Genomic DNA, 16320 nt, shown 5'->3' on the forward strand with positions numbered 1-16320 from the left:
GAGCTATAAATGTAGGATACCCAGTAATGTTAGATAAGTCACACTCCAGAGGAATCAGAACACAGCAGGCAGTCTTGCCTGTGATAGAAGGCAGGAAATACTTCAAGTTTAGATATATGGTGCTTTGATATTACCAAAAGGTCACAGCTTCACTTATTAAAAAAAGGAATTAACAAATAGTTTTAACTAGATTTTGACACATATAGAGTATGCTAAATTTATTAGGAAATATGTCTGCATTTTACTTTGAAATACATTTAACTTAGACTCCATATATTATATGATTGTTTTGCCACATAAATAAGTCCTGATATATAATGATTTTTAACATTAATAATATAATACTACCCAGCATTACAACAAATAGTAAAGTGTTGAGGTGTAAAAAACACACTAAATGGTCATCATTGGCATTAAATAATCCCCCCATTATCTGGTGGTCATTGGCAGTAAACAACCCTCCAACCAATCATTTGGGATTGAGTGTTAGTAAATTATTGGTGGTCAATAAATTTATTTAGTTATTTCTAAAATATGTTTTTTTATTATAGTATAACATTGTTTTATTTACCTATAATTACCTGTATATAGCACTGGCATATTATGCAGTGCTTTCCATAGTTCATAGTCCATGTCACTACCCGTCCCTCAGAGGGGCTCACAAATTTTTTAATGGGGGGGGGGGGGGGGTACAAAAAGCCTTCCTGCATGTTTTTGGAAATGTGATAGGAAACCTGAGTTTCCTGAGGCAACTTATGCAAACACCAGTAGAACATTCAATAACATAACTTACAGAAGTTTTATATTTTATTATATATAAGTTATATTTGTTTTTTATTCTACTATATATTTCTACATTTATTACGGTGCAGTATGCTGGTTCTAGAAAAGTGGTCATTATAAGTAAGGTCATTTATGGTCATTATAAGTAAGGAAGTTAAACTGTTCTGGAAAGCCTACTTGTAAATCAGGAAAAATGGGACCTCTTCATCCTGTCTTATCAATTGGTGCCACAAGCTTTTATTATTGATGCCTGTACTGTACATTCCACTAGGTTAGAAGCACAGATGATACTGTCTGTTTTTTTCTTGCTTGATGTTATCTGTAGTCGCTATGGACAGTTGTACCCTCAGGACAGGAACATCCAATTGAAATTCAGCAGAATGTTGTGTTAAAGAATTCAATGTTTCAAGTGGCAAGGTCCAAAGGTTATCAATCATATTCAGAGCACTATTTTAAGTACCTAGGTGTTAGGCACAGAAGATGCAATGCATGCAGCTAAATACACAGATTGCATATATATCCAAGAACTGTTTTGCCAAAGGATTTATTTGTCCATCCATCTGATCCTAAGATTTAGACACCCTTTGCTGCAGTTCAGAATTATGCACATGTCTCCTTCTTCAGCCTGTAGATGGACTGCTAATAGAGAAGCAGCACACTAATGTACTTTCCCCTCCTTTCTGCATACTCCTAACACTTCAGTAGAAAAATATTCTTGGTTTATACTTGGATCATGCCAATAGATGGTGGTGGGTCCTTATCTATTGTGTGTAATAAACTTGCTGTTGTTAAAAGACTTTTGTATACATTTACCATGTGACAAACCAATGCACAAAAATGACCTAAAGTGAAACTATAAGTAAAAAAAAAACACTGGTTTTAAGTGACTTTTTAGGTGCTCACCAATTTTAATAGGTGTAAAATTGGCATGGTATTTTGGTATTTTATTTTTTTACACTTTCAGGGTTAAAAGAATCATTCTTTTGTAAACACTTGATTTTAAGGTATTTATAATGTATACATCTGATTCAATGTTTCTGCTTCCCAAAAATATTCCAAATAATTAGTAATTCCATAAAAAAAGAGTCTGAGGTCCAGAATGAGAAAATGGAAATGCAGTTGTATATAAACTGCATTTATATTTTGTAAATTGCATCTAAGATGTGCATTTATAAAATAATGAATCTGACATTTACCAAATATTTCCCAGTGAAAAATCAATCACTGTCATTAAAAATACATAGAGTTAGGTTGGTTAGTTAATGTCAGCTGATTATCAGATTAATTGCTTTATAAACAAAATCCTACATGTATGTGTTACAGTTTGTGTAAAATTCTTACTGGGTTGCCTCTGTTTGTTTAAGATCCTCAAAAACTCATGAGACTTTAGATTATAAAGCTTCCATTTTTTTCTGTTGGCCTTAAAGGCATGGTTTGACATGCTTCCACTTTGGAGTCTGATGGATTTGTGTTATTTGTAAATAAATGACAAGGAAGGAAATCCATCAGTGATGTCATGTAGAGAAATGTTTCTGTGATTAATATTTCTGTGCTGGGTGTCAAAAAATGACAATCAGCTGCACACCTGGGTACTGAGGAATTATCAGGATGTTAAGGGCTGCACAATTTTTTTTACCATTTATTTCCTTTACCTTTTTATAACACATTATTGATATACAAAATAAAAAGGCCCATTCCCACCATTCTATGTCCCCAGAAAATGTGTCTAAACTTTATTTTGTATGGAGTATAATAAAATAAGTAATAATAATGATGTGCAAGTTCACTGTATATTGGGTTTGCAGAAAATTTTAGGTGTTCGTCACCTGCCAAGTTTGTAAACTTTATGTATACGTTTGTAAGCAATGAACAATCAAAACAGATTGCTATCTTAACAGCTGGAGAGTTCTAGCTACAAAGAAATGTACATAGCACTTAGCTTCTGCTGGTTACTGGCTACATGGTGGACAGCGTTTGGTCACATAAGTACAAAAACAGGTTTAAACACATCATAAAAGCTTGCTAAATCTGAACAGGAGTAAGTTTGCCCATCAGTAGCAGATAATAAATAAAAGCATCAAGAGTTAGATTTCGCCTCTATTTCTATTTTGAATGTAAAATTTTAAAAATTCCATTGTTACTAGACCTAGTGATCACCAGGTGGAAAGGACAGAGCGGACCTTCCAAAATGGCAAAAATAACCTGACACGGCTTTAAATACTTCTCCTACTCCAAAACTAAAAAAAATCATATTTTCACTTGACATACCCTGTAAAGGATCTTACAGTTCACTTTTATGCACATTAAAGGTAATTGAGGAGGAAGACAGTTATCTGTTTTTGCATTTTGGGAAGGACATTGGAGTAGCTGATATCAAATACTGGGCCTGATGTATTAAAACTCTCAAAGACTGGAGAAGATAGACTATCATAGGAGAACTTTGGTTATCCAGTGAACCTGGAATGGATCTACTCCAGCATTGAAAATGGTTGCCAAACAATTGTAAATGATTTTTAGGAAATCTATTGCAGGTTTGCTAAATGTGTCCATGCAGGTAATATCAGCAACACCTTGTAGCACCCAAGTCTTAACCCATCAAATCAACAGTATTACCCATGGAGCCACTGTGCTAACCTTTTTAACTTTAGCAGTTGCATGTCTGATGTTATGAAGCTGTTTCAAAGGTTCTCTGGATCCACTTTTTAATTTATTTACTGTAATGTATAGTAAGTTTAAATGTGAGTTTATGAGTAGGGGTTTTAGCGGGCAGATATTGTTAAAATACATACCACGTGTGCCAAGTAAGTATGTCCAGCAATTTATTTAGTATGTCTGCATAAAAAGAATACCAAGCTGTTTTCTGTAGATCTGTGGAAACCTTCAAACTTTATTGTTCACAACAAGACATGGATAGTCCATAGGGCTAAACCAATCTGAGACAAAAAGCATCAATTTTTTAGGCCTGTAGAAATGTCACATCATCTTCAAAACAGTGAGGTTTGGAAGCTTTGTGGATCTATGATGTTGTTAGGTTGTATGCTGGTGTAGGCCTATGTAAATGGTAATACCTCACAAAGTCTAAATCTAGCCTTAATTTTTTGGTTAGTTTTAGGTAGATTAGAGAAGATAAATCATCAAATAATTGTCAGTGTTTCTGTTTCCTATTTTCTCTTTTTCTCTTTGACACCATCAATACTAGAAAGCAATAAAAAAATTCGGAAGTTCTTATTTTTTCTTTGGTAAACTAAGATGTGTTTCTCTCTGTGTACCTGTTCAAGAAACAAAAAGAAACATTAAAGAGCATGGGGGTTTTGATTGGCATGCATATATTCAAAAAAGAATAATATCATAAGAAGATAACGTGGTGATCATAAATGATCAATTTAACAGAAAGTCCATCCCCTTTTTTCCATTCAGGGATATTGGGCTTTATACTATATAAAGGAGTTACCTCACAAATATAGTTACTGGAAGTCTAACCTTTATTCAAAGGTTTGAATGTAGGACTTCTACACTGTAGGACTTCTACAGTGCCCGGGTTAAGGACATCCGACATACGGACAACTCCTAGATACAAAGGGGGCTTCCCTGCTCACATCCTGTGAATGGGGGAGGGGGGCTGTTTGTATGACTTGCAGAAGAAATCTTTTGCTAAACACAGCTGAGGTTGTGGGTGATTTTAAGAGCTGATCTGATCTGTACCATCTTGTAACTCTTTAATGACCAAGACAAACTCTGCAGTTGTTTCTTTTTGCATATTGAAGCACGGCTTGCTTCAGAAGCTAATGAATGTCTAGGGTCCATAAAGTTTTTGTTTTTTTTTTTGCTTTGTTTGTGGTTAGCTCACAGTGAGGATTTTATACAGTAACTGACACCACACTGCCTAATAATATGTTTAGACAAACATCTGCCCTAATTGCATTTATTAAAATAATGTACCTGTTCTGACTTACATACAAATTCAACTTAAGAACAAACCTACAGTCCCTATCTCATATGTAACCCGGGGACTACCTGTATATAGTTATGATATTATTCTTTTTTTAATATATGAGTGCCAATTAAACACCCCTGCTGTTCTTTTGTGTCCTGACAGGAAGTTGACAAAGAAATCTTCTCAGATATTCAAAACAAAAAAAAAACTTGTATCAATATTACCTGTTGTCATGAGTAAATTAATTATACAAAAAAAGTTTTGTGGAAAGTTGTAATTTTAAATAATTTAAATACCAATTATAAATTCATTATTTTCAGTGTATGAACACAACAAAAATAGTATATTTTGTAATTGAAATGTCAGCTCTTGCCCAAACACTTTCTTTTAAATAAAATTAGAACCTTAGCCAACATTGTGCTGGCTTTTCTCTATCTGGTAGATTTTTCAAATAGGGGAAAAGGGAACAAATAAATATTTTCTAGCAACATGAGTAAAGTTTAGAACTTCTATGAAGATTGTATTGTTTTTTGTTTACAAATAGGGATACGTTTTATCCTTACTTGTCCAGGTGAGAGGTCCCTAATAGTACAGGAATGGAGAACATGTCTAAAGAATAGAGACAAAGCATTTAAACCCCAACAGAAAAATTGACCTAATAGAGACGCAGACAACTTTTAAAATGTGATTGTTGTTTGTTGTTGCCTGAACCAGCTTCTGGAAAAGATCACTTAACCTGCTGCATTCATTTTCAGGTTTATTTAATTTAAATCTGTCCAGTACAAGCTCATTCTTCAGATTCTCCAAGCCCTGATGCAGCGGGACCTTTTGAATCCCCTAAACCCATTGTTACGGAATGTGACTTTTAATAAAAGACTTTGCCTAAAACTGTTTGACTCTTCTTTTGCACATCAGTTAGCACATAAAGCATGGCAGAGGTTCTAATGCTTTGTAACTCTATCCAAAACAAAAAAAATGGCTTGAGCTGAGTTTTATTTTAGTTGTAGCATATGATGACAGCATTATGGTTACAGTTTCCTGGGGCATCTGTTGCTTTGCTAACTTCATCGCATCACCATTACACACTACATGAAGTAAAAAGCTAGCTTTGCAAAATTGTACAACATTTTAAAACAGACCTAAAGCTCTTGTGTGATTTAATGGTCCCTCACTATGAATTTAGTCCTCTGTGTAGTCACTGAAGAGTCTCATGAATCTGGAAGAAAAAAGTCAAGATGGTATAGCAGCCATCTGGGCTTTAAAACCCAGCTGTTACAGAAAATCATTATAGCATCCACTGCATTATTAGATGTACAAATACACGTTGAAATAGCATTACCCAGTCTTAGTGCAGCAGCTGAGGAGAATGCAGTGATATATTAGACCCTTCAGGGTTTTGCTTGACAGAAATGATATCAGAAGCAGTGTTTTAGGAGGCTATGGAGTAATCACCAGGGAAGGATGAATAGCCAGAAAAAAAAGAAAACCTAATCTAATTTCCTACATGCCCCAACCTTTTTTATAACACGTACTGAAAACCCATTTTGGTGACAAAAAAGCAACACAAAATGAAAAAAAGAAACTCAAAAAACTGATGAAGACATTACTTAAATTGAGGTCTGTACAGCTTAATTAAAGTAAACTTAAATTAGGGTTGTAGAAAAGTGCTATATATAAAATAAGCTAGAACAATATATACGTCTTAGTCAGTGCAACTGAATAAAATCAGACCGGTTACAGCACTTGTTTCAATGTTTGGAAACACAATAAAATACCAATTAACTATTGAAGGGGCTTCTAAACTCAAAATGTACTTACTTTTTGTCTATTAACAAACTTTCAGTCCTAAAATGACAGTGCTCAATCACTTTACTGTTTAATTTCTCCCCTATGTTCTCCATAACTATGTTTTGAGGGGTTCTGCCATCAGACCAGTGTTTGTCAACCAGGGTTCCGTGGTCCCCCAAGATTCCTCCAGTGGTTGCTAGTGGTTCCTTGAGCAATGAGCAATTTGTGCCTCCCAGGTAAGTTTGTTTGACAGCAATGATCTTTTTGGCTATCTGTAGGGGTGAGATTCTTCACAATAACCAGCAATGTAAGAGGCATTTCTCCCACTGACCACTACACTAATATTCTGTAAACTGTGGATAAAGAAATTATAGCAGGGGTTCCCCAAAGATTTGAAATTTTATTTAAATAGATATAACAAAACACAAGCGCAACTAGCAGACCAGGAGGAAAAAAAATTACGGATGGGGAGTGGGAGGGGGGGCATCGGAAATTTTGGGGACGGGGGCATTGGAACTTTTGTTCTGATGCAATTAGAGCGGAAGAGATTCCAATTCTCCCACCTCCTTATAGGTGAGACATAGGGCCTTTTTTATTAAAGCTCTCCAAGGCTGGAGAGAATACACTTTCATCAGTGAAGCTGGGTGGTCCAGCAAACTTGGAATGGATCTGGTCCAGGATTCAAAACATTTGCTAGCAAATATCAAATGACTTTGGAGAAATCCATTCCAGGTTTGCTGGATCACGCAACTTCACTGAAGAAGTGTCTTCTCTCCAGCCTTGGAGAGCTTTCATAAATCAGGCCCATAAGATCACCAAGTGGCACGGATCTGCGGTGCAGTCGATCTGGTGGGAGGGCACCAGGCATCGCTTGCGCCACCCCTGAAGCGACAGATTATTCAGGCTGATGTGCTTGGCTTCCTCTAGCCCCAATCGTCATGATGGAGGGGAATTCTGAGTTGTCGCCTTCATCGTGTTTATAGGGCGGTTCCAGGGATCCCCTAATGCGCGCCACTACAACACAAAAGCGAGCTGCGGCTGCAGCTCCTTCTGCAGACTCTGAACACTCCTGGGACCAGGTAATTGATTTAAAAAAAAAACTATTATATGTTACCCTTTAACTCCTATTTAGACTAATTGCTATGCTTTTAAGGTACTTACAAGAACCCATACATAATACTTTATTAAACAGAGATTTGCAGAATTTTCACTCCATATATATCCCTTGGTGATTGGTGAGCTGCAGCAGCCGCCCCTATCGCTCACCTTACCTACTCCTGGGACCAGGTAATTACTTTAACCAACCTCATTCATTCCTGCTATTCTTCAATATTAGATCAATATCTACATTAAACAATATTTTATTATCAGAATTCCACACCATTATGAAACTTTATTTCCCAGCAATTTAGATGGCCAACTTTAAGCGTTTCACCTTCTGATTAATGTAAATCATTTGAGCCAGATTATGTTAATATAGTATAACATTCTATATTAGAAAAAACATATATATTATCACACAATGTATTGTATGTATACTGGACTTCACTAACTCTTGTAGATCAAAAAATACTTTAAGGATAAGATTGTGAGTATGCTTTATGTACCTATATACTTGATTACATTAGATATATGTAATACCTACTCTGTATCAAATAGTGTACTGCTATAAAGGATTAATATCTCTTTATATTTTGTAAATACACTTAGATTGCATGCAACTAAAAAAAGCACACAGCTACCCCCGGGGAAGCCTACGAAGGGCGAAAAGCGTCAGGTTAGTAGGCTGCGTGCAACCTTTTCCTTCTTTGCATACATTGGTTGTTAACCATTATGCAATCTTCTGATGTAAAAAAGGTACTAAGTAGGTGATATTTGTCTAGAAACCAAGTTTTGGGTCAGGTACATTGAGGTCCTGCAACAAATATTGTCCATACGAAAAGCATTGTACTACTGTAATATTTCATTATTATGTAAAAAAAATATGCTGTTATTTTGCCAAAAAAAAAAACTTTCTGTCTACCTTATTTCTATATAGTAGAAGTCACATGCTGTACTTCACCGAAAAGTACCATATATTTTACAAGGCTCAGACTGGCAAAATGAAGGATGGGGAAATGTATAAAAGGTAAGTCAGCTCTAGTCTTTCAAGCAAACCTATAACCTCCCCTAAATGGAGTATTAAAGAGAGTGCTAAAAGCCTATAAACCAGGTAATCTATTTATTGGTATCTTTGGTACCGCAAGGGGTAACTCTTTTGGCGACAATTGCCTATGAGTTTGTGTAACTTTTCACCTTACACAAATCATCAAAAAAAAAGTCTTCTCTACAAATAAAAAACACTTTGCTTTAAATTTACTAAACAAAGTATAACATGAGTTACTTAGTACCTAATACACATAACTGCTGCCTGACCTGACTAAACTAAATTTCAATTTTGCACTCTTTCTACTGTGCAGTTCAGTTTAGTTTATACAAAACTCTCTTTCAATATTTTATACATCATCAGCTTAGCTACATAATATTCTGTATTTTGAAGGATAGTGTTACTTTTTCCCTAATTTTACAGTCCTATAGGATGTGATATTAGGAGAGATGATGCTATCCCCACAAAATAGTTTACGGTTTAAAAATGGAAAGTTCATATATATAATAACATTTTCTTATAGTTCAGTTTTTTCCTTTACAAAGCATTATCATAGAGATCTATAAATATATAAGCTCAAAAACATTGCATTTGTTTAAAAAATATAATCATTAAAAGAGGAATCATGAGTCTAACATTCAAAAGGAAGCAAGTCTCCTTGCATATTCTGCTGGACATAAAAAGTTTTAAAGTCAGTATCCCTCTCCAATATGTATGAACCAGGGCACAATAATTCCCACTACCCATCCAGCACCATCTCTGTTGACCAACATATGTATATGCAGTACATGCAGGGGTAATGCCACTAGCTTATTTTTTATTTTTTTGTACTGTTATAATATTGCCAGTATTACCCAGAAGGTGTTATTAGTACACTTATTGTAACTCTCTTGTACCATTTTCCAATTTTAATCTGCATGCTTTGAAAGACCTGATTCAACAAGATTACTAGATTTGATTTAACAGGCTAAGCAGCCACTGATTACAAATCAATTAAAAAAAAGGCAGAGAATAACTAACAAAAGCAATACATACAAATGTCTAATTACTTTGAATGCATTTGTTTACTAAACATGTAACTGTGTCTGTGGGAAATAACTGTAAAATAAGACCCCATATCTTCACCACTCTAATATGTAAATAAAGCAGCACCAACACTAAGATGCTGCAACTGAATAGTACTGAATAGGGGAATCAATACTTGAAAATACTTAAACAATCTGCTTTTAAAAGCCTGAAAAAAAAACCTATTCTAATATACAAATTAATCTAAAATTATTGATGCTTTTTAGCTCGCTGAAGTATCTAGAATTTCCCATGGTTACTGTAACAGGGTTATAATTTATTATTTACTGATATTATTCCAAGCCTGTAAATTATTATTTATAGAGCTGCTAAGCAACAAGTTTACCTAATGCTACACACTTGCTGGTTTACCTTCAAACTCTCATGGCGGCCTTCTTGATTTACCTTCTCCATGCCTTACATTACCAGCTTGTTTTCTGAAAACACCAACTTTTGTTGAATGGCTAGGAGGACGAGCTGCTAGGCAGGGTGGTAGGCCAACATTGTGGGCAACTGTGCTCTGCTATAGACTTACCTATACTTATGCATCACAATTAAAAGTTCTTACTGTTTGTGTACAACCATTCACAACCTGTATTATATAGTAAACATTTGTACCTGGGTTTTATCACACTTCAACAGATATAACTGTAAATTGTAACTATTTTTTTTTCTTTTTGTACTCTTCTGAACAGATGTCTACACTTATACCAACCTTCCTGTTAGCTTCCAGCTGTTATAGTGATTGAATGTTATAGTGATTGATTGAATAGTGCCATCAGCAAGACTTCAGCTCTGCACCCCATCATCTTTCTTTTATTGTGCTGTGAGAAGCCCATGCAGAGAAGTCCAGCAATCAGGACATAGTGGGCCAATGAAGCTATTATTTGTTTGATATTTGTGTTATAAGTAGTAAGCCTATAATAAAACAGCTACAATTCCCAGCAGGACTATCACTGACCCTGCTGAAGATAGATAATGAGGTAGTGAATTTAGTTCTGTGTTTAAGTGCCAAGGTTGACTGTACTAGACTCATGAGGCTGCTGTTTGTCCTTTGTGATCAGCTTCCAAAACTCTGCAACATGACCTGGCCGCCTGGTGTGCATCAAAGTAGTACCAAAATACTTCTCCACAGAGCAGATCTATGAGAAATAATTACTATGGAAGAGGTAAGAACAGCATTTCATAATAGCAGTGTGGTTGTGGTAGGCAACTGCTTTAGGTTCTGCTACAAACCTGAACATGGTTTCTATTATATTGGATCAGTTCACAAAGATAACATATCAGGCTCCACTAACATTATTTTTAAAAGACTGACAGTTGTTTTTTCGTCATTCAATGAGATCTGAAAATTACTATCACAGTATGGCATGGATCCCAACTTTGGGAGTTGGGAAAGGGGAACAAGGAATAGCATAGAGTATGTAGGAAAAGGACAAACCCTTTTTCTGTGGATAATGTAGAATTTATACTTTATTAGATCAACAAACAAATTTTATCCTTATACTTTCTTTAAAAATAACAAAAGGGTAAATCATTTATTTGGTTTGATTAAAGTTTTAAAACAGTAAAACACATTTATGGAGGTGCTACAGTTAAAAAACAGGTATAACAGGTAAGAGGGACTGGGGATTTGGTTGCATACACTTGCAAGACACTTCCTCCAAATGAGGGGCGGTTGTACACATGGCTAAAATAATTGCCATAGAGCTAAATCAATCAGAAGGCCTTCAAATCAACCCTTGCTTTTAACCTACCTCAACCATGGCCCTAGCACTTGGCACTGAAATAAATTAGGGTGCACCACAATGTACAGATGTGATTAATGTAGTCTGCTGGATTGCATAAAAGTAGTTTGGATGCTTTCGGGGGTATTCACTTTTGCAATGCATGCCAATGTTGAAAAAATGTACACATTGCATGAAAATGTGCACAAATGTATGAATTAACACTAAGGCTCATTAGAGCCTAATTCAAAGTTTCTTAGTCCTTCAGGGGACATTTAAAGCTAATTTTACTTAACACAAAAAGCTACTTACTGCTTAATCTTCGCTAATGACACTAAAATTGCAAACAGTCCAAATATTTGCCATGATTATGCGGGCAAAATTACGATTTTTAATTTCACCTATCCAGTAGATTTCATTGAGAATTCCTCTTTGATGTTTGGATTGAAAATGACATTTTTTTGATTATAGATAAGTAAGCTTTTTGCATGCAGAAAATAAAAATATATGTAAATGTCCACAGTGAGAACATGCATGTCCACCTACTGAGAATATTCTTGTTATAACACAGCCTGTAGAAGCAAAGCAAGCGAAATAATAGTGGAGCAAATTGTTACATGTCTGTCCAACTGTGTACATTAGAACACTTTTATAACTGTATTTAGAAAAATACAGCAAAGTGTATGAAATGTATCTTAATATTAACTAATGTACATGGAGTACATTTATGTTGTGCCAGAAATAGATGCACAGTACCATGAACTTTTGTTTTACAAACATTTTTCCTAGAACAAAAACTGCTAGTTTTGTACTGATGAATCAACAAACCTGATGACATGTAAGGTTAAAAAATATCTAAAAACACATCCATTAAACTACTGATCGTGATGTACTTTTACAGCTCTGCAACACATCCTCATCAGGCAGGGCAGAAGCCTTGATTTTTCTCTGGTGCAGTTAGGTAACTTGCTGGTCTTTTCTATCCTCAAGACTGTACGTGGACAATGGAAGGAGAATTAGACTGATGTTCTGTTTTCTCTATAACTAGATACAGGGATCAGTGTAGGAGATCAAAAGAGTACAGTGGTAGACACCAACATCTGCCATCTTCTTTATGTTTCTCTTGGATTTCAGCAGAACAAGCAATAAACATTTCTAGTATGCTCTACATGGGTATCCATGAGGCAGCAGGCTGCCAAGGGTACATCAGTCTCCCCAATGTAAGGAGAAAACAAGTCTAAATATTAGTAAAAGGTCCAGTTTAGAAGTTTAGGAAACCCTTTGTCAACCCTAACATATTTAAAAAAAAAACAACAAAAATGTTTTCTAATGTACCCCAAAAAGGGTCTTTCCTACACAACATGATATTGTTAGGAAATGCTCATCTGTCCGGCAACTTCGTGCTGTGCACCATCACAGTAATAAACACTGTATGTTCTGTCAAGCAATGTGATTTGCAGCAGCCAGGAGAACTAAGATAGTAGCAGCCGAGGCTTCCCTTTAGTTGTGCACCCTGATGTATTTTTGGCATCCCCAGCATCCATTGTTTGGCTGTGCACAGCTGAAGGGGATTCTAGAGGCTGATCAGCTCCTGACTCAGCCCTGCACTGCTATTGGCTGCTGGGATTTTAAAGCCTCTCTGTTTCCAGTCACCAGTGCCTGGTATAGCATCTGCTATATTATAATAAAAAGCCTGGTAAGTACCAATATTCACCAGATACCAGTCCCGAAATCCATCGCTGCAGTCTTCACCTTTAGCAGCCCCTGCTCAGCCGCAAGAGACTGGTTGCGTCTCCCAGCACTCTGTTGCCCCCAGGACTTGGTGCGCAAGGGGTGGTGTCTGGAGATAGGCCAGCAGCTGACCAGGAGCCAACAAATATAGAGTACAGAATTATCAGGAAATCCAGAAGCAAGTCAAAGTCAAAACACAGGCAATCAGTCCACCAAGCGAGGTAGAAAGAGAAGGGCACAAGCAGAATGGGGGTCACAAGCAAAGGTCGATCCAGGCAGAGTTCAAATGAAATGTCAGGAACAGGCAAAGGTCAATAAAAGAGAAACACTCAAAATCTCTTCAGTACAGATAAGCCTAGCTTAACTCTTTAACATCCATTGGTGATTGGAAGCAAAGAGGCTTTAAAGTCCCCTAGAATCCCCTTTAGCTGTGCACAGCCCAACAATGGATGCTGGGGATGCCAAAAATACATCAGGCTGCACAACTAAAGGGAAGCTCCGGCTGCTTCTCTCTTAGTTCTCCTGGCTGCTGCAAATCACATTGCTTGACAGAACATACAGTGTTTATTACTGTGATGGTGCACAGCACGAAGTTGCTGGATAGATGATCGCTTCCTAACAGATATATCAGTAAAAGACAGAATCTGGTGGTCTGCCATGTACCTTTTGTGCACATTTTGTGTAAACATTTTTTTTTTTAAATACATATAATACATATTTTTTAAATTGATGAAAAATATGGACACCAACCTTTTAAATTATTGCAAAAATCCCTAAAGTTTATACTATCCCCTAATTGTCTGGTAGGGTTGAGGAAGAGGGTAGGACTATGGTAACATGCAGGAAGACACTTCCACAAAAACAACTTGCTTTAAAAAGTAACCACTTGGGATTTTATCCTGCACCCCTACAAACAATTTTCATGACAATAATATCTTTAGGGGGTTTACAGTTTACTTAAAATTTTGGCATACATTAACATGTATTATACTACACACTGTTGGACATGTTCCCATGGGTCCTCCTGACCCATCTTCCAGTGACAATACCACATTTAGGGACTTTGCAATGAACTTGCCGTTCGTTCTCAGCTTTAATTTGCAAAATGACAAACATTCATCCACTTACAAAGGAGGATTTATATATATATATATATATATATATATATATATATTTTAATTTTTTTTATCTTGTCCCTTGTGGCCTGAATCACCTTTTATTGTATGACCCCTCTAGCTGTAAAATCTACCTGCAATAAGTCCTATCCTCATACCTGCCTTTCTCATGTTGTATGTGTTCCTACTCACCTGATGGCTTTCATCTGATCTGTATTATGTACAATACAATTAAGATTTTATTCACCTGATCTAAGGGCTATGGGGGATTTTTTCCCAATGGTACACAGACAGCAACAACATAAAAATAATAACCTTGGTGGTAACCTGTCCCTATATGTTTCAAAACTAAATAAAAGTTGTGGTTATACATTTACTACATTAATACTACTAACCAACTGCCTATGACTTCTGCATGTGCCAGATAGCTGCTTCTCCCACTGTGTGCTGTAGTTGCACATGTCTACAACTACCTTTTGTATACTAACGTTTATATTGTTCATGTTATAACCAGTAGTGTACTGTAAAATAGCTAGTGCATCCAAATGATCTAATAGGGGGCCTTCGGTATGAACAGCCCCCCAATAGGGGTTTAGTAAGACAACACATATACGTAGATGACTGTATTATTAGGGATTAAAGGGGTCTCTTTCGATCCTGACCCTGTACCTACTGTGACAGTTTCAGTCAAGAGAAAACAATATCAGAAGTACTAGAAGAGCCCTTTACAGAAGTACAGCTATTACTCTGAATGGGGAATGTACAGGCCCACTTTAAACTTATGCTTTTACTCCTAAGGAATCCGTGGTGGGAAAGCTGTAATGCCTTCACTTAAATTTCAGCATTTTTGTAGAAACATGCAGAGAAGCTAGCGTTAGAGCTCTTCACATTGCAAATAATTACCCTTAATGATTTGGCCTAAAGTGAATTCCCTAAAAAATGCAAAAACTAGTCCAAAAAATGCCCCCCTGAATCAGCTGTACTTTCTCTAGTTAGCAAACTGTTGCATACCAAAAAAGCTTCCAAATATTTTATATCCAAACTTTGAATAGAATATACAAGTTATCGCTTTTATTTATTTTTTTTATAACTTTTAAGGTTTCAATAACTGCAAACTCATTCTCCATAACTCCCTTCAGAATATCATTTTTAATTTAAGAACAACATAGATACATAGGGGCATGGGTGACAAATGAGAGAAGAAAATGTATCCTTAAAAGTATTATTCTGCTATTACCCTCCGGCATTAAAGATCTAAGGAAGGCTTTGTAATTTTCTACAGTTTTATATCATGACAGGGACATCTATCACCACTTTTGTAAAAAAAAAAAAAAAAAAAAGTATTTCCTCTAAAACACATCATGTTGTTATTGTTCTTACTTACCATTTTTCTTTTCTACCCATTTTCAATAAATATTAAAACCCTGCAAACTCCTGTACATTCTGAGACATAAATCTGCAGTCACCTTGCACAATAATTTAATATTTTCTGCAATATTGCGTACTTGGTTGGTGTAATCCCCTGCGTTTTCGAATAGCATTGTACTGTGTCTTTTCATTTTGTGCATCAATTATTCTGCAAAAAAAAAATTGCTGATGGGTGACTAGAGCAAAAGTTTTATGAGAGTTGACTAGTTCACTTTAGTGTAGAGAATGGAAAGCGAATTAATTAAACCTCATCTTAGCGTGACAACATTCATACCATCTTCTCAAATTTATCTTAATTACAAGAAATTCTTGCAAGTATATGATTCATGGATATCTCGGTGCTTATTCATTTAGTTGTGTATAGCATAATAAGTGTACACATACTGACTACCAATGGCATGCAGTCACTCTTCCATCTATTATGCTTCAAGTGCTTATCTCTCTGGGGATTCAGCAACCATATGCTTCTAGAAACAGACACCTCACTAGTAATCAGAGCTTTGAAATGGGTTGCTTATCTGATGAATTCATTTCTTATTAATGTAAACATAGAAATACAGGTTAAAGAACAGCTTAAAGGGGATTTAAAAAACCTCACGATTT

The sequence above is a fragment of the Pyxicephalus adspersus genome, chromosome 1, assembly GCF_032062135.1.
Source record: "Pyxicephalus adspersus chromosome 1, UCB_Pads_2.0, whole genome shotgun sequence".
Classification (NCBI taxonomy): domain Eukaryota; kingdom Metazoa; phylum Chordata; class Amphibia; order Anura; family Pyxicephalidae; genus Pyxicephalus; species Pyxicephalus adspersus.